The sequence below is a fragment of the Caretta caretta genome, chromosome 1 (genome assembly GCF_965140235.1).
Source record: "Caretta caretta isolate rCarCar2 chromosome 1, rCarCar1.hap1, whole genome shotgun sequence".
Taxonomy (NCBI): Eukaryota; Metazoa; Chordata; order Testudines; family Cheloniidae; genus Caretta; species Caretta caretta.
In genome coordinates this window covers 153,237,888-153,256,583 of record NC_134206.1, presented here as the reverse complement: position 1 = coordinate 153,256,583, position 18,696 = coordinate 153,237,888, and the positions used below count along the sequence as shown (strand labels likewise).

The following is an 18,696-nucleotide window of genomic DNA, read 5'->3' as shown; positions in this document are numbered from 1 at the left end:
CTCAGGACAGAATAGAGAATTTGAACACAGAGTGGAATATCATACGACGAATGAATGAAGGTTTGACTTCAACTTCTTTTTTATCATCACTAGTGGCTCGACCCGATCTTTATGCTATGTTTCCTGGGCTGAAAGAACTAGGAATTCATCTCTTGCTACTCCCAGCCACAACAGCTACAGCTGAGCGTTCTTTTTCATCATTGAATAGAATTTTGTGTTTTGAAAGAAGTCGCCTGCTGCTTGATCAAGTGAATGAACTAATGAGCATATCAATTGAAGGAATGGAAGTACTGGACACATGAGAAGCCACCAAAGATGAACGCATTGCGTTCAAGAAGTTCATTAACAGAGTTGTGCAAAATTATATCAAGAAACCAAGAAGGATGTAGATGTAGTGCTTCATAGAAGGCTTGAGTAGCCAACTTTAATTTGTGTGATGATTTTAAAACATGAGTTAAATCTAATAAAATGGTCATGAAACATTTTTCAGTTTTTCCTATGGTGCCATACAGCCCACCTTCACCCTCACAGTCTCACCCCTCATCGGCCCTGACGCCCCCCACCCCCTTAAATTCGAACACCCCCCCCCCATTTCAATTCCTGGGAAAAACACTGTCTGCTTCCAAGTATAGTTAAGATCTTAAAGATAGATCTTATCATGTGAATAGCGAAGAGTAGGTGAGTTTGTATAGAGGCCAAAAATTGAAAGCAACCTATAAAAACATTAAAGGGAGAAAATAGTGGCACATCATAGCAGGGTGGTCTGTCCCTTCAAGGGTCTGAGGAGCCAGGGAGCAGCAAGCTCTGGCATAAGGAGAAGCCCAGCAGGTATGTGTTGAGAACCAACTGATCTAGCTAAGCAGCAGCTAATGCCTGGCTCTGATTCCCAGCTGGAAGATGTAAGTAAGGACCCAGCTCTGTAAGAGAGGGAGGAGCAGGACAGAGAAACACCTTTCTGAGAAGCAGGAGGGAAGGCTGCAACAGGGCAGGTAGGGCCTGTAGTTCCCCTGAGGCTAAAGGAGGGCTGTGATGTGGGGTGGAGGACCCTGCAGTCTAGGTCAAGATGGTTACTTTCCCGCATTTCTTGTGACTGTGCGGCAGAGGAATAACAGAGCCTGCACTGCAGGCTAAAACAGAGTTGGGTGTGGCTGCCTATTTCCTCCCCAAGCTGGTTGACAGGCCCACCAGACTACACACAGCTTTAGCCTTCACCGCATCTATAAAGAAACAATAAAAGTTACAACCCCCCCTTCCCACACACACTATATACCAACATCAGTCTCCCTAAACGACCCCCAAGTCTGTCTGAGTATTCTTGGGCCGGGCCCTTGCTACACCACTAAGGACTGCTCCAAGTTAAACCAGCTGCAGTGGCCTCAGAGGGGCTGGTGAGCCAGCCAAGTAGCTGGTAGAGCACTCCTGACTGTGTCAGCTCTCTGACACTCAAAGATTCCCCTCTGATGGGTGGGCGGGGAGAAAGAGCATAGGTACAGGAACTAGGGTTGCGGGTGGTGCTACTGCACCCCCAGTTTTTGTGGTGGGTCCTGCCCACCACCCCACTCCCAGGGTCCCAGTGCTGCCCGGGGCTCCACTCCTGGACCCACACCCGGGGTCCCGATTCCCGGCTGCAGGATCTGCACCTGGGGCTCTGTTCCCAGTGCCGCACACAGGGTCCTGGCTGCCGCTGGACCCACGTCCAGGGCTCTGCTCCCAGCCCCAAACATGGGGTCCCAGCTGCCACCAGACCCGCACCCTGGGGCTCTGCACATAGGATCCTGGCTTCCACCAGCCCTGTGCCCAGGACTCTGTTCCTGGCCCCACACCTGGGGGCTTAGCTCCTGGCTGTCACTAGCCCCATGCCCAGAGCTGTGTTCGTGGCCCCGCACCTGGAGTCCTCACGCGGGGTCCTGGCTACCGCTGGCCCCGCACTGGGGGCTCTGCTCCCAGCCCTGCACGCTGGGTCCCAGCCTTGGCCCCCTTACCCGTGTCCACATTCCCCCCCAGAAGCCACAGTCCCACTCCTGGCCCCAGCTTTGAGGGGATGGGGGGGCACAGACAGGAGTAGGGTGGGTGAGGTAAAAAGTTTGGGGTGGGGACCACCGGCATTCAGCACCACCACTGTAGAAATTGTTCCAGCACCACTGGGGGTAGGGGGGCTGCTTTGGCTGTTTCTCTTCTCAGCTCAGCCCATATTGCTGGTGATAAAGCACATGATGCTTTATCAAGTTCACATGTGCTGCTTCTGCTTGTTCCAAATCATCTGATTGTGTCTCATCAAGCCAAACATACAATTTTGACAGGGCATCTGCAATTACTGGGTGACAGCCTAGCTGGAACTCCAGAGTTATTTCATGCTACTGTACTTTCGAAAGCAATCACTGTATCCCCGGTGGTGCTACTCTGTGTCTTTTCTTGTTTATTGCAATCAGTGATTTATGGTCAGTTTCAGCTTTGCAGCTATGACTTTAAGAGAAAATCAAGAAACTTTCTGCAGCCACATGCATGGCCTAGCATCTCTTTCTCAGTTAGCAAAAATACATTCTCTATCATTGTTGTCACCCTCACAGCATACATTACAGGCAGCCACTCAATACTTATCTTTATAGCAATATGGCTCCCAACCTTCCTTTTGTTCCATCTGTGGAAAACTTGGTCTCTTTCAATGCATTGAAGAATTGCTGCACTGGCACTGATGTCAATACATGCTTCAAATCCTTGTAGGCGCGCTCATGCTCAGGCTGCCGTGCCTGTTACATATCTGTGCCAAGGGACTTTCTTAGGTGAGTTGTTTGAGCTGCATAGTTGGGTGTGAACTTACTGACCTATTTCAACATGCCTTGCAATCTCTAGATTCCTTTGTTCACCTTTTTGGGTCTCTGCATGTTCAGTATTGCAGGAATCTTAGAGGCATCAGGCATCATTCCCTTTGTGGTCACTTTCTCTCCTCTCTGACTATTTAAGTTGTTTGGAATTGACATTTGACTCTGCTGGGTATAAGGTTATGGCCTCTTGCATGTGCCAATGCTCTCCATAGTTTGTGATGTTCAATAGCAGTGCTGTGCCTGTGTATTATGTCATCAGTGTGTACTTTCAAATCCTGTGAGACCTACTTGCACCTGGGACATTGTGCCATGAAATATTTTTAGGGCTGACATGTAAGCTGAAAGGGAATCTTAAGGAGCCATGTGGTGTATGGAAAGTGCACATCTGGGAGTTTTCCCTGACCAAAGGAACATGCCAAGTGCCTGTCATTCCACCTAATTTCCTGAAGAATATGACCTCTGCCTTTTTAGCAAACATTTCATTACTTACAGCCAAGTGGAAATGTTCCCTTTTAATGTTTTTGTGACACTCCTGGGGGTCAATGCAAGATATGATTCCATTCCTTTTTTCCCCTACAGTTCTAAGGCATGAACCCTGCCTTTTGGCTCTTAAAGTCTATGGACAAAGCCATCTGTTTTCACGTTTTGAACCTCTTCCTTTGGTCTATTTATTTAAGGCTTGTGGAACATTTCAGGTGGCACATAGAATGGGCGCTGTGTCCTCTTGTAACTGTATCTTGTATTTCACAAGGGGATACCTCTTTCCTGTAAACAAGTCTTCAAAAAGATACAGTTAGTCCACTTGTGTCGGTTACTGGCTTGTCACCACTTATTATTCTGACTCTTAATGGCCAAGCACCTCATAGAATCATAGAACCATAGAACTGGAAGGAGCCTCGAGAGGTCATCAAGTCTAGTCCCCTGCACCAATGGCAGGACTAAGTATTATCTAGACCATCCCTGACAGGTGTTTGTCCAACCTGCTCTTAAAAATCCCCAATGATGCAGAATCCACAACCTCCCTAGGCAATTTATTCCAGCGCTTAACCACTCTGATGGTTAGGAAGTTTTTCCTAATATCCAACCTAAACCGCCTTTGTGGCAATTTAAGCCCATTTCTTCTTGTCCTATCTTCAGAGGTTACGAAAAACAGTTTTTCCCCCTCCTCCTTCTAACAACCTTTGATGTATTTGAAAACTGTTATCATGTCCCCTCTCAGTCTTCTCTTCTCCACACTAAACAAACCCATTTTTTTTCAATCTTCCCTCATAGGTCACGTTTTCTAGACCTTTCATCATTTTTATTGCTCTTCTCTGGACTTTCTCCAATGTGTCCACATCTTTCCTGAAATATGGCGCCGAGAACGGGACACAATACTCCAGTTGAGGCCTAATCAGCATAGAGTAGAGTGGAAGAATTACTTCTTGTGTCTTGCTTACAACACTCCTGCTAATATATCCCAGAATGATGTTCACTTTTTTTGCAACAGTGTTACACTGTTGACTCATATTTAGCTTGTGGTCCACAATGACCCCCAGATCCCTTTCCGCAGTATTCCTTCCTAGGCAGTCATTTCCCATTTTGTTTGTATGCAACTGATTGTTCCTTCCTAAGTGGAGTACTTTGCATTTGTCTTTATTGAATTTCATCATCATGTGTAAGCCCAAGACTGGTTGCTTTCCTGTGTGCACCGCAACTCCTCCTCTTGTACTGGTTTGCCTTTATAGTTCAGTGACAGTTCAGACTTAGCCATGGCTGGAATTGTCCCCCACTGTTAACTCTTCAAGTTTTATACTTTGAACCAAACCTCCTGTTTTGCACTATTACATTCACTTGTGCTCTTGTGTCACTCTAGTCCTACATCACACAAAGACTATTTGTGCATTAGCCATATTGGAAAAGTTTGCAGCTTCTTTCTTCTTTGTGTTTATAACTGGTTCATCCCTTTCATTTGAGGAATCCTCACGTTCTATCTTTAATGTCTGCACATTGTTGCAAAGTAGCTGCGCTTACTATGACTAAATGGTGGACATTTTCTACATGCACGCCAGCTGCCATATTGCTGACATTATTCCTTGTTCCTTTTCTGTTTTGATTTTCAGTGTGCTTTTTCCTTACTTGCTTAACTCTGGTGCTTACAGTTATGTGCTCTCTGCAACTCACTGGGGCCTTAATGTGCATTTCTGGTTGTTCTGTTTCTTGGCATAGGTATATTCCTTTTTTTCAGGCCCTTGTCCCTGAGTAGACTTTCCTAGACCTCTTTATTTTTGCAGCTCCAACTAATTTAGTCTTGAATGATGGAGCCTGAATACTCCAAATTAACAAGACTAGCTTTTTAATTTTAAGTTTATAAAAATACTCTCAATTATTTCACCATTTTTCCCAGGTCCTTATCCAGAAAATATCTTTCGTAGGTAATTTCTTTAGGGACACATTGATCCTCAGACCTTCTCATGACTTCTTTAAAGCTTTCTTCCCTTCCTCATCGTCATTCACACTCTGGAATGCAGTATTTCGACACCCAGCCCCCATAAAAAAAAAGTCATTTATTTTGTTGTTTTTCATCTTACTAGCTCTCCTATACACTTCAGATTGCTGTCTTAGTCTTTCCCCAGTCTCTTCAGCATTTCCTGTGATTTTAAGGCAGGTGGAGAATTTGTGTGTTGTGGTTCCAGGGGTTTCACGGGAGCCATTTTTCATTCACCCTGTCACCTTGCTGTGGTCAGTATCCCTTTTATCAGACAGTTGCAGTCTGGTTGCCCTTTTCCCAGACTCACCAGCAATCTGTGCCTCACATTCCTGGTACCAAGTTATATTTCGATGATGCTGAAGACAGGCTTTAGAATAAGTCGTTCACTTAACTAACAACAAATAACTTCTAATGTAAATGGAGCACTGTTGCTGCCAGGGCCGGCTCTAGGCACCAGCAAAACAAGCAGGTGCTTGGGGCGGCACAGTTCTAGGGGCAGCGTTCCGGCGCCAGCCATGCCGCCCCTAGAAATGTGCCCCCCCCCGCAGCCCCAGCTGGCCTCTGCTCCACCTCTGCCTGCTCCCCTGAGAACGCCGCCGCCGCCGCTCCCCTTCTCCCCCCTCCCTCCCAGGCTTGCCGCACACCAAACAGCTGTTTGGCGCGGCCACCCTGGGAGGGAGGGAAGAGAAGCCACTCAGCAGCGCACTCGGGGGAGGCGGCGGTGGTGGAGCAGAGGCGAGCTGGGGTGGGGAGCAGTTCCTCTACCCCACCCCGTTCCTTCCTGCGCTCCCCCCCGCTCCACCTGTTCCCCTGAATGTGCTGCCTCTCCCTCGCCTGAGAGGGAGGGGGGAGAAACGGAATGGCGGTGTGTTCAGGGGAGCAGGTGGAGCGGAGGTGAGCTAGGGCGGGGAGCTGCGGGGGGGCGGGGAGCCGCAGGAAGCAATGGGGGTTGGAATGTAACACTCCCAGGGGAGGAGGCAGGGCCGGGGATTTGGGGAAGGGGTTGGGAAGGGGCAGAGCCGGGGGAGGGCATGAAAAAAAAGCAGGGGTGGCCAAAAATTTTTTTGCTTGGGGCGGCAAAAATCCTAGAGCCGGCCCTGGTTGCTGCTGTAATCTAACCTGGCTAATTCTCTCTCTTCTTTGCAACTACTTTCTGTATCTGTGTGAGGGAGGATCTGAGTCAACAGTAAGTGTGGCATGCTGTAATATCCTGCAGGGGATATGGCAACTTTAAATATACTGCTAAATTTTAACCCTTTATAACCAGCCATCATCCTCAGCAGGTACTGAGCTCACAATCTTCAGAACTATAAATATAGGCTTCTACAACTTCTACAACAATTCTACAAATTGGAGACATTCTTCAAAGGTGGCAAGGTAGGAAACTTTATTATTGTCAGGACCAGCCATTCAAGGGGGGTTGATATCACACACTAAGCCAATCCCATGCTCCCTATATTAGGCCTGGTCTACAGTACCCGGTTATTTCGGAATTAGCCGAGTTACCTCAAAATAAAACTGGTTCCGTCCACACGACCAAACCAGTTTTTTCTATTTAAAGGGCTCTTTACTCCGATTTCTGTACTCCACCTCGGCAAGTGGAGTAGCGCTCAAATCGAAAGTGCACTTCTGCATTACAGGTACTGTGGACGCTATTCGACATTATTGGACTCCGGGAGCTATCCCAGAATGCTCCCTTGTGACCGCTGGACAACACTCTGAACTCTGATGCACTAGCCAGGTAGGCAGTAAAAGCCCCAGGAATTTTTGAATTTCCTGTTTAGTCACCATCAGCGCTGAGGGGTGACCATCAGCACAGTCCACCATCACAGGCAACCATGCAGAGTCCACCATCACAGGCGACCACGCAGTCCCGGATTCGCAGATGAGCTCCAGCATGGTCCAAACAGGAGGTACTGGATCTCATTGCATGTTGCGGAGACGAATCTGTTATGGCAAAACCACATTCCAAAAAAAAGGAATGCAAATACGTACGCTAAAAGTCTCCAGGGCCATGACGGAAAGAGGCTACTCCAGGGACACAGAACAGTGTCGTACAAAAATCAAGGCGCTCAGGCAAGCGTACCAAAAAGCCAGGGAGGAGAACGGGCGCTCTGGGTCACAGCCCCATACATGCCGCTTCTACCGCATGCAATTATGGGGAGTGACGACAATATTACTCCCCCACTGTCCATGGACACCTGCAAGGGGGGAGTAGCATGGAGTGAGGAGGAGGAGTTTTTGGAGGACGAAGAGGAGGAGGAGGAGGACAGTGCACAGGCGGCAAGTGGGGAATCTGTTTTTCCCCCCTAGCCAGGAACTATTCTTTAACGCTGGAGCCAATAGCCTCCGCCTACTCCCAAAGCAGGCTCCTGGACCATGACCCTGGAGAGGGCACTTCTGGTGAGTGAGAGCTTGATCGGAGCCATGCGGTGGGGGGAAACCCAGCCATGCTGGGCTGTTCGCTTTTAGTTTAAAGGGCTCATCCCTTCTCAGAGCCTCATCGGAGCCCCGCGGTGGGTGGGGAACGGGGGAGGGTGTTGTGTGAAGCGATCCTCCCAGAGAGCCCGCAGGCTGCCTGCAAGCTGAATTCTGTTGCCTGGCTGCTGCCTGCAAGCTGAATTCTGTTGCCTGGCCGCATGTGATGGCTTACTCACACCAAAGTGGCAGGCACTTCAGTATAAGAGGCAAAATGAGACCCTGTACAGAAAGAACATGTGCTGTGTACTGTGAATTGCCAGTTTCACTGAGAAACAGCGTCCTCTTTGTTCTCTAAAATGTATCTTTTAAAATACTACCATCCCTTTTTCTCCTCCTGAAGCAGGTGCAAATGTTTCAATGCAGCCCCTATCTACTCCGTCCCAGAGCCTGGTCCAGATTAGAAGGCGGAAAAAACGAACTCGGGACGACATGTTTGCCGAACTCATGCAGTCCTCCCGCACTGATAGGGCCCAGTTGAATGCGTGGAGGCAAACAATTGCGGAATCGCGTAAAGCATTACATGAATACGAAGAGAGGAGGGACGTGTGCGATGAGAGCAGGCAGGATGCTATGGTCAAGCTCATGGGGGAGCAAACTGACATGCTCCACTTTATGGTGGATCTAATGCGGGAAAGGCAGCAAGACCACAGACTACCACTGCAGCCCCTGAATAACCACCCTCCCTCCTCCCCAAATTCCATAGCCTCCTCACCCAGACGCCCAAGAACACGGGGGGGAGGCTACGGGGACCCACGCAGTCAACCCCAGAGGATTGCACAAGCAGCAGAAAGCTGACATAGCCTAAATTTTGATTTGGTTTCTGGACTTGTCCTTCCCTCCTCCTCCACCCCCCTAACCCAATACCCCCATCCCCCGTCTAGCTTCTGATTTCTCTCAATGTTTTGTGCAACAAATAATAAAGAACAGTTTTTAAACAATTGTGACTTTATTTCCTTTCATATATATATAGGGGGTGGATAACTTTAAGAGAAACAAACACAACTCTCACACCGTACCCTGGCCAGTCATGAAACTGGCTTTCAAAACTTCTCTGATGTGCAGCACGCCCTGCTGCGATCTTCTAATTGCCCTGCTGTCTGGCTGTGTGAAACTGGCAGCCAGGCGAGTTGCCTCAACCTCCCACCCTGCCATAAATGTCTCCCCTTACTCTTACAGATACTGTGGAGCACACAACAAGCAGCAATTACAATTGGAATATTGGTTGTGCTGAGGTCTAACTGAGTCAGTAAACTGCACCAGTGCGCTTTCAAACGTCCAAATGCACATTCTACCATCATTCTGCACTTGCTCAGCCTATAGTTGAACGTTCTCTGTCCAGGGTGCCTGTGTACGGCTTCATGAGCCAGGGCATTAAGGGGTAAGCTGGGTCCCCGAGGATAACTATAGGCATTTCAACATCCCCAACAGTAATTTTCTGGTCTGGAAAGTAAGTTCCTTCCTCCAGCTGTTCAAACAGACCAGAGTTCCTGAAGATGCGAGCGTCATGCACCTTTCCCAGCCATCCCACGCTGATGTCGGTGAAATGTCCCTTGTGATCCACCAGTGCTTGCAGCACCATGGAAAAGTACCCTTTGCGGTTTATGTACTGGCCGCCCCGGTGTTCCGGAGCCAAGATAGGGATATGCATTCCGTCTATCGCCCCGCCGCAGTTAGGGAACCCCAGCTCATTGAAGCCATCCACAATGGTCTGCACATTTCCCAAAGTCACTACCCTTGATAGCAGCTGCTCAATGATTGTGTTGGCTACTTGCAGCACAGCAGCCCCCACAGTAGATTTCCCCACTCCAAACTGATTCCCGACTGACCGGTAGCTGTCGGGCGCTGCAAGCCTCCACAGGGCTATGGCCACTTGCTTCTCAACTGTGAGGGCTCCTCTCATTTTGGTGTCTTTGCACTTCAGGGCAGGGGACAGCAAGTCACAAAGTTCCATGAAAGTTTCTCAGCCACTGGGAATCATCCCATACCTGCAACACTATGCTGTCCCACCAGTCTGTGCTTGTTTCCTGGGCCCAGAATCGGCGTTCCACTGCACGAACCTGGCCCAACAGCACCTTAATCTCCCAATCGCCACATGTCGTACCGTCTGTGTCCATGTCCTCCTCAGTATAGTAATCGCGCTGTCGTCACTTCCTCGCCCGGTTTTGCAGGTACTGCACATACTGCTGGATAATGCGCGAGGTATTTACAATGGTCAAAACTGCAGCGGAGATCTGATCGGGCTCCATGGCTGTGGCGCCTGCACGGGTAATCCTGGAAAAAGGGCGCGAAACGTAGGAGAGCAGAGTGGCAGCGGAAGCTGTGCTGTTTGGTTCACAGTAGCCAAACAAAGGCTGAAAATGGTTGTCTTCTGTGGCTTTCACAGAGGTGGGAGCCCAGGACAGACAACATGGAGAAGCTCAGAAGCGTGGCAATAGCGGGAGAGCAGACTTGGCGGCGGAAGCTGTGCTGCTCGGTTCATGATGCCGAGCAGAGTTGAGTTGGAGAGGTGGATTCATAGTAGCAGGAGAGCAGCGGTGCACCGTCTGCTGAAAGCAGTATGGCGTCTGCACACCAAAAAGGCACAAAACGATTGTCTGCCTTAGCTTTCTGATGACACACACCCAGAAACACCCGCAAGAATGTTTTTGCCCCATCATGCACTGGGAGCTTAACCCAGAATTCCAATGGGTGGTGGGGACTGTAGGAACTGTGGAATAGCTACCCACAGTGCACCGCTCCGACATTCGATGCTAGCCTTGGTACTGTGGATGCAATCCGCCGAATTCACACACTTTAGTGGGGACACAGAAGACCGAATGTATAAAATAGCTTCCGAAAATTCAAATAGAATAATTTCGAAATAATTTCATACCGTAGACGTACCCTTAGACAATTTTATCCCAGGTATCTGAGGTGCACACACAGGAGTTCAAGTCCGATAGCCAGTACCCTTTTAATGAACTGGAGATGCAATACACTTTCAGACAGCATGGTCACTGGGTGGGACTTATGCTGCTGTGGACTTCAGACACTTGGGATGTGCTTGTCTAACAGCAAGAAGATCCAAGACCCTGGGCTAGCGCATGTGCTCATTCCTAGCTGCTGAGAATTCTTCTTTAGCTCAAGCTGTAGAAACCTTTGCTTTTGGTGCTGAAGTCTCAGGGTTGAATCCTCACTGATGATAACAGTATCTACATGTGCATTTAATCATGACTCATTTACACATAGGCTCATTAGTCAGAACAAGATTTATACAGATGCCAGTTACAGCAAGAGGGAATGCTCTGTTCCCCCCATGGACTTTACTCTCTACAGGTGCCATTTAGATGAGAGGAGTACACCCACAAATGTTTAGCATCTAGTACAACTTGTTTTCTGTCACGGATTTGGCAAACCAATCAACAGGAATCAAAGTGGGATCAATTTCAGGTGATTGCACTTGTTTCCCATCGATTTCAGGGCTGACTTCATGACAGAATAATGAGGTATGACTGATGCCAATCACCACCTGTGAATGCCATTGCACATCCTTCCATGTGATTGAGCAGGCATCGCAGCACAAGGGAGCGAGAACAACTTTGATAAACTCAGGAGGTGAAACTGCAAGTACAACTGAGAAGCTTGAAAGGGAAGTGCCAGAAAGCAGAGTACATGCCACTACTTGTCACTTAGCAGAGACAAAAGTGTGTGCAACAAAGGCAACAACATTATCAGATTAGCAACACCTGCAACAAACAGAAATATATCTGTGAAGACAGGGGATCTGTCAGCTGTCAGTATGACAGCATTGTGAGTACCACGACACATTAAGTGGGATAAAGAGGTGGAGTTCTAACAGACGTAATTATAATGGTGTTGAAAGGGACACTATCAAAGCTAACAGACCTGAAATTAGATCTAACAGTCTTGTGTGTGGGCGAGCACCTAATGCAACACCACACTGGGCCTCAGCTTTGCCTGATGGCTCCATCCTTACATCCCAGAGTGCCATTGAAACTGACAGACACCCTGCTCTTGAGTGCAGAACTCTGATATAGCTCACTATTCCACTTGCTCACAAGCAGGGAGTTGGCAAGATAAGAAGATGGTCATTGTGACAGGGAATATATCGGGGAGTGCCTAGCACAATGGGGCCATGATCCACCACGGAGTCGCTTGTGTGAGTGGGACCCCAAAACAAGTAAAAAATATGCTTGACGCATATCTCCTATTACTTCTGCTGCCTTCCTCTGTGGGTGAGTGCCTCTCAGAAACACTTTATCTTATGTTTCACCTGTGACTTCGACCTTAAGCTCTGAAGGTTAGACTACATTCATCACACAAAGCAAAGCATTGAAGTAATATGAATTGAACCTCCATCAAACACAGAGCATAACATGTAAAGGTGTGTGTGGTGCCACCTAAGTGTTGTGATGACACATGGTACATTAACACACACACACACACACACACACTTTTCCTAGCAATACAGAACATCCAATATATAAAATGTCACATACGCATAGTTTAATCAAAGCATAGCATTTTATTTCTCTTTTTGACGTACACGTGGTAAAAATAAAATATAATATACAGAGTATTGACTTGTTGGGAAATCAGGATAGTTCCACCAATCCACTCAAAAGAGAAAAGATACAAGCCACATGAGGGGCTGTTGTGTCTTACGCATCTCCTGCTTTAAAGACTTTACAGGCCAGTTCGTTAAACTGTTACTAATATACTCAGGTTCGTCAAGCACCTGCAAGCTGTTGTGCTGGCTGGGGAGCGTGCATTAGAAGCAGAGATGTGTAACCCAAATAATACACTTCCCAGGTGGCCCAAAGTTTGGCCCTTATTGAGGAATCAAAATGTTTTGAACGTTAATTGGAAAAAAATTGGGGCCTGAGCATTTGGAATTTCATTGTGCATATGAACATGGGGCTAAATGGGTCTTGCCCATAGCTCTGAAGAACATTCTGGTCAGTCAGTAGCTGCATTTAGGCTCTCAGGGTCCAATTCTCCTCTAACTGGTGTAAATCAGAGAAATTCTACTGAAGTCAATGGAATTACACAGTGTAAAGCCAGGGGGACAGCATAAGGCCCTCTGCCATCTGACCAACGCCACAGGACTCAGTCATTTTGGAATCAGTGCTCCCGCTTTCACTGTTCTAGGTATTAATTGAGAGGGGGAGCACTTTCCTGCTACCACGCACGAGGCCAGATTCCACCGTGGCACCAGAAGGCACAGCTTCTGTGGTCTGCTTATGGAAGGGCTGAAACTGAAAGCCTTTCATTAATGATTGTTGTGCATGCTTCACATTGTCAACCACACAGCAAAACCCCTATATTAACAAAGTAACAACCCAGAAATCCACTTACAGAAGCCTACTTATTTACTTGGGGAGTGGTGGAGAATCGTGGCTAGACAGAGAGGGAGGGCACTGTACTAGTTTCTCCATAGCTGGCTGCAGGACCAGTGCATGGGGTCAGTAACACCAGACGGATTCCGGCTGGAACTCATATCAAACCTCAGAATATAGCTGGGCTCTTTGGCACGCTCAGACAGTCAGGGCTGGCCTAGACAACACAAGGAAACTCCAACAGGGATATGGGTTGTGTGAAATCATAGGACTGGAGGGTACCTCAAGAGGTCATTTAGTCCAGTCCCCTGCACTCATGGCAGCACTAAGTATTATCTAGACCATCCCTGACAGGTGTTTGTCTAACCTACTCTTAAAAATCTCCAGTGATGGAGATTCCACAACCTCTCTAGGCAATTTATTCCAGTGCTTAACCACCCTGACAGTTAGGAAGTTTTTCCTAATGTCCAACATAAGCCTCCCTTGCTGCAATTTAAGCCCATTGCTTCTTGTCCTATCCTCAGAGGTTAAGAAGAACAATTTTTCTCCCTCCTCCTTCTAACAACCTTTTACGTAATTGAAAACTGTTCTCTTGTCCCCTCTCAGTCTTCTGTTTTCCAGAGTAAACAAACCCAATTTTTTCAGTCTTCTCATAGGTCATGTTTTCTAGACCTTTCATCATTTTTGTTGCTCTTCTCTGGACTTTCTCCAATGTGTCCACATCTTTCCTGAAATGTGGCGCCGAGAACGGGACACAATACTCCAGCTGAGGCCTAATCAGCATAGAGTAGAGTGGAAGAATTACTTCTCGTGTCTTGCTTACAACACTCCTGCTAATACATCCCAGAATGATGTTCACTTTTTTTACAACAGCGTTACACTGTTGACTCATATTTAGCTTGTGGTCCACTATGACCCTCACGGCCCTTTCCACAGTACTCCTTCCTAGGCAGTCATTTCCCATTTTGTATGTGTACCACTGATTGTTCCTTCCTAAGTGGAGTACTTTGCATTTGTCCTTATTGAATTTCATCCTGTTTACTTCAGACCATTTCTCCAGTTTGTCCACATCATTTTGAATTTTAATCCTGTCCTCCAAATCACTTGCAACCTCGCCCAGCTTGGTATCAACCGCAGATTTTATAAGTGTCCTCTCTGTGCCAGTATCTAAATCACTGATGAAGATATTGAACAGAACCAGACCCAGAACTGATCCCTGTGGGACCCCACTCGTTATGCCCCTCCAGCATGACTGTGAACCACTGATAATTACTCTCTAGGAACGGTTTTCCAGTCAGTTTTGCACCCACCTTATAGTAGCTCCGCTAGGTTTCTTGCATTACTTGTCCTGAGAGTGGGTTAGATTAGAGTTTCCCCCCAGCCAGTATTGGGTTTGCCTGACTCTTCTGAAATGTGCATGCACAACATGCCTTGCCCCCCTAGTCGGAGGATTTTCAGGCACTTGAAGCACTTATCCCTGTGTCTAGCAATGATCTCAGGAATAGGGGCTCCTGGTTCTTCCCAAAGAGGAAGGGACTGCGTTAGGAGATGGAGCCAGGGGGAACAAAGTGACATCTGCAGCATCACCTGTCCACACTGGGAATAGGCCAGTGCAAAATGTACAGTTTCATCTGAAGCTGAGCTAAAGACTTTTTTGCAGCTATTGCAGCTACCCATCATGCCCAACCTCTGGAAGGCTCCTGGGATGGCTGATGTGTGTAGATGGCATGATGCAAGCTTAAGGTGTTTCCAAGCACTTTGACAAGTCTAAGCTCAGTTACTTGCTGGACTAGCCTAGTTTGGGGTTTATTGCAGAAGAATGGCCACGCTGCTATCTTAGTTTAGTCCAAGAGAAAGAATTAATGTGGTTCCCGTCAGGCAGAGTTTTAAACTACCCTTCTGAGTACCACGCCAACAGGTTGCACACAGTGACAGCAGCAGCTGTTTGCTTTGGGGATGGTGACCAAAGCCCAGTGTCGGCAGCTCTGCTGCTACAGCCAACGCTGGTGCTTGCTGGGCCTGAAGTTGCAGTACACGTATAGCAACACACCTTAGCCCAGAGAAGGACTGTTACTGAGCGTGGCATTGTTCCAGAGAGAGCTGCATGCTCCATTCTTTAAACAAACTTCAGTCAACCCAGCAGAGGACCAGCACAGTAAATAAATAAAATCTGAGCTACAGCTCAGGATCCTGGAGTTAGTCTGGCTTCTTTTGAGAGGCAGAGAGCAGCTCCTGTTGCTGCTGGGAGCTGGGCTTGAATTTCAGAGCAGTTCCTACCTTTTTATGCAGCCTTGTGCTACGTACGGTCCCTCCCCCTTGCCTTCTTCTGGCGGGCAAACTGAGGCACATGGAAATTACATGATTTGCCTAAAGATATGCTGGTAGCCATTAACAGCATCAGGCAAAAAGAACAAAGGCAGCCTCCTGCCTGCTCCTCTGGTCCTTGCTGTCAAGGCCTCCCTTGGAGATGCAGATGGAGCAATTCAAATTAAGCCAGGAGGAGCAGAGGAGGCATTAAGCGAATTGCTTATCAGCAGTCACACCCACGCTGGAAAGGCAGACAGCTGCTCCACTGGGCTATCGGCGCAGCTAGGCATAACACCTGCATGTGCATAGAAGTTGTCTGAGTGCAGCTCTCAGCAGTGCAGTGACTGACACGCCTGCTGCGGGGATACATTTCTAACAGGCGTTGTCTACACTGGGATTGTGTTCAAGCATGATTTTTAATACTCCTGCTAGCTCACATGGTGCTGACCACAACTTTGTGGTCAGTGTAGACCAGGGGTGTCAGACAGGTATGGTTAAAACCTGCTCTAAGTAGGGTTAAACCGTCACTCGTTGACTCGAAGGTGAAACCCTGTTTAAACACAGCACCATTTCCTGATGTACATACGGCCCTCTAGAAGCTGGATGCGCTGTGATAAATATCCACCAGGCAGCACTGTTCTGGAGCAGGGGAGTCTCATCTTACCAGTTGCCTAAAGTCAGTCAGTGTCCTCTGCTATTGAAAACACGTGACAATCTACTGCCATTCTCTCTCCCGTCAGCCTTCTGACCAGCTGGGCAATGATGTGCGAGGAACTGCACTGTTTATATGCATGAATCCTCTTTGTATCTGAAGTTATGGATATTGGCTATGTACTTGTATCTCAAACATGTGTTCTGATGCCTGGGTGATACCGCTTCAGACAGATTTACATCAGGACTGGCCAACTATGTGTGATGGCCCGTTAAGGATACACAATTCTCACAGTGGGCCATTGAAGAGACTAAAACACACCCAATGACCCTTTGCTGGAGACATTTCAGAAAGCACTGACGAAATGGCTGCCCAGTGACCCATCATGTCATGTGACCCAAGGCTCCATCTTTGCAAGTAATTTTCCATGCACCTGGGCTGAAGGTATAAATGGGAGCCTGAGACATCATTTCTTTGGGTTCATTTCCTGCTTCACATCTCTGGACTGGATTTCTAACAAGGAAGCTTTGAACAAAGGGACTGAATGGCCTCCAACCAGTTTAGGTGATCTAGAGAGAGACTTTTTTACAAGATAGCAGATTTACCATCCCTGCTATGGTCCTGACCTGCAATCTCTGAAAATCAATTGTAATGTATATGATTCTTCAACCATTTGTTTATTCTCATATTTCCTTTCCTTTTTACATGAATAAACCTTTAGCTTTGCATTATTAAAGGGTTGGCTACCAGCATGATTTTTGGGTAAGAGCTAAGTTATATATTGACCTGGTTAAAGGTCTGATCCCTTGGGATTGGAAGACCCAAATAGCTGATTAATCTGGTTTTCAGTAATCTCTCATAATAAAGTCCAGTTGTCTGAGTGGTGAGCCAAGGGCTGGACTCGGGTTTTAGCTCTTTGTTAACCAGTATGGTGATACAGAAGCTCACTCTTGTTACCGGCTTGGTAAACTCTAATGATAGAATAACCACCGGTTTGGGATGTGTTCCCTGTTTAATACAGCCTGTCCTATTTGGAATTCTTATCTATATCCCACACCAGGAAACGGTCACACCATCTGTAGAGCAAATTATGTTTTCAGCTGTTGTCATTTATTTCAAAATTTTCTGACTGTAATAGAATATAAGTATATCCCTCTCTGTTAGGTGGGTGATAGGCAGGTTGTGGAACCATCACTGTAAATATCCACACCTTCAAATGCTTGTCATTCATAAAGACTCAGGCTCTGCAGCACAGTGGATTAGTTTCTGAAAGGAATAGGAAAGGGACCATTCCCCCACGCTCGTGCTGCCTGGTCACATCCCTATGCGCTGGTGCATTCTTCTCCTCAGGCTCCAAACTAGGAGCGCTGCTAACTGTGTCTGTCACTCTCCTCCTCCGTGCCAGTTTCTGCCATACTGTGGAGCACTTCATAGTAAGCACTGGAGAAAGGACACCGTCATGAGTTCTGTTTTGTACCTGTATTTTAATTTCCAGTCTGGGGGATATCATTTTCCAGGGGGCTGTAGATGTTTTATATTGTCATGACTGGTGTTTGTTACATGAATTGCATGTCTTGCTACTACTTAGCGCTCTTCCTCTTTCTTTGTTGTGCCCACCTGTTGTCCCCCATCTTATATTTATACTGCACTGTCTTTGGGGCAGAGAGCATCTTTTAATTACGTGTGTGTACAGTATCTATCAGGATGGTGCCCTGAGGCCTAGTTGTCCATCGCCTCTAGGCACTATTGCAATCCAAGTGAAGTAATAACATTTATCACTTGTTTGGCTGATTTACTCTGCTGGATGTCGCTTTGGAAGGTGGTGGCAGTGACTATTCGGTGCTTTAGTCTAGCTCGCTGATTCCTAACGAAAAACAAAAAAAATTTTTAAAAAATGGCACCAAGCCGCCATCAACAACAGCAAGGGTTTAACTTAACTTTCAGCAGCCCACGCAGAGGACTTGGAGCTTTGGCTGAGTCATGACTCCTGGAGCAGGCCTGTGTGAATGTAACAGAGGCTGACTCTGAATGTCACTGAGTGGGAGGGGATGCGCTCTGGGAGGGAAATGCTTTTGATCTGTTCTCTCTTTTCTAGAGCTTTACTCTGACAAGGAACACTTGTTTATCCTGCGTCTTACACTGCCAAGGAGAAAGACGACAATCATGCTAAACATGAATGGGTTGTCAGAGCATACAGAACGTTCACCATACATAACGACTCTCAGCACGTGTGGAGTATCTTCCTGAGGCTGTTTCCCATCCCCCTTCTCAGCCCCATGAAAATAGAACTTTGCTGGAGAGAAACCTTTACAGGAACTGTGCTGTAAATTAGGGGATGTGATTTTTGTATGTACTTACATATAATAAAAAATGTCAAGTACCGTGTGATGGGGAAAACCCCATTGTCTCCTGTTGCTTTCCTGTCATTTAAATGAGCTGCATGCTCTGAGGGGTTTTCAGGGATTCCCATGTGTTATATAGAACCCCCTTGACCATGGCAGTTGAATGCACCCAAGTCAGGGGCAACTGACATGCCTGGGAGTTAGTCGCCTCACAGGCGTGTTTTACCATACACATTTCACAGGTGAGAACATGGGCAACTGCACTGACTTCAGGGCTATTACA

The 18,696-nt window shown here is 47.4% G+C and overlaps 2 long non-coding RNA genes across 3 annotated transcripts in view; both read left to right on the top strand.

The window, feature by feature from the left end:
* LOC125642652 (uncharacterized) overlaps positions 1 to 18,456 on the top strand; it is a 41,833-nt gene extending 23,377 nt beyond the window's left edge. The window contains exon 3 of the long non-coding RNA XR_007358461.2: positions 18,167 to 18,456. This is a non-coding gene — a long non-coding RNA (uncharacterized LOC125642652). The remainder of the gene's footprint in view (positions 1 to 18,166) is intronic.
* Positions 6,013 to 8,711, top strand: LOC142070543 (uncharacterized). Of its 2 annotated transcripts, XR_012666398.1 has the most exons (4): positions 6,013 to 6,186; positions 6,576 to 6,669; positions 6,933 to 7,695; positions 8,114 to 8,711. It is a non-coding gene; the product is annotated as an uncharacterized LOC142070543 (long non-coding RNA). The 2 variants fall into 2 exon arrangements; XR_012666397.1 differs by lacking the exon at positions 6,013 to 6,186 and having other exon boundaries at positions 6,326 to 6,669.
* Positions 18,457 to 18,696: the final 240 nt, after the last annotated feature.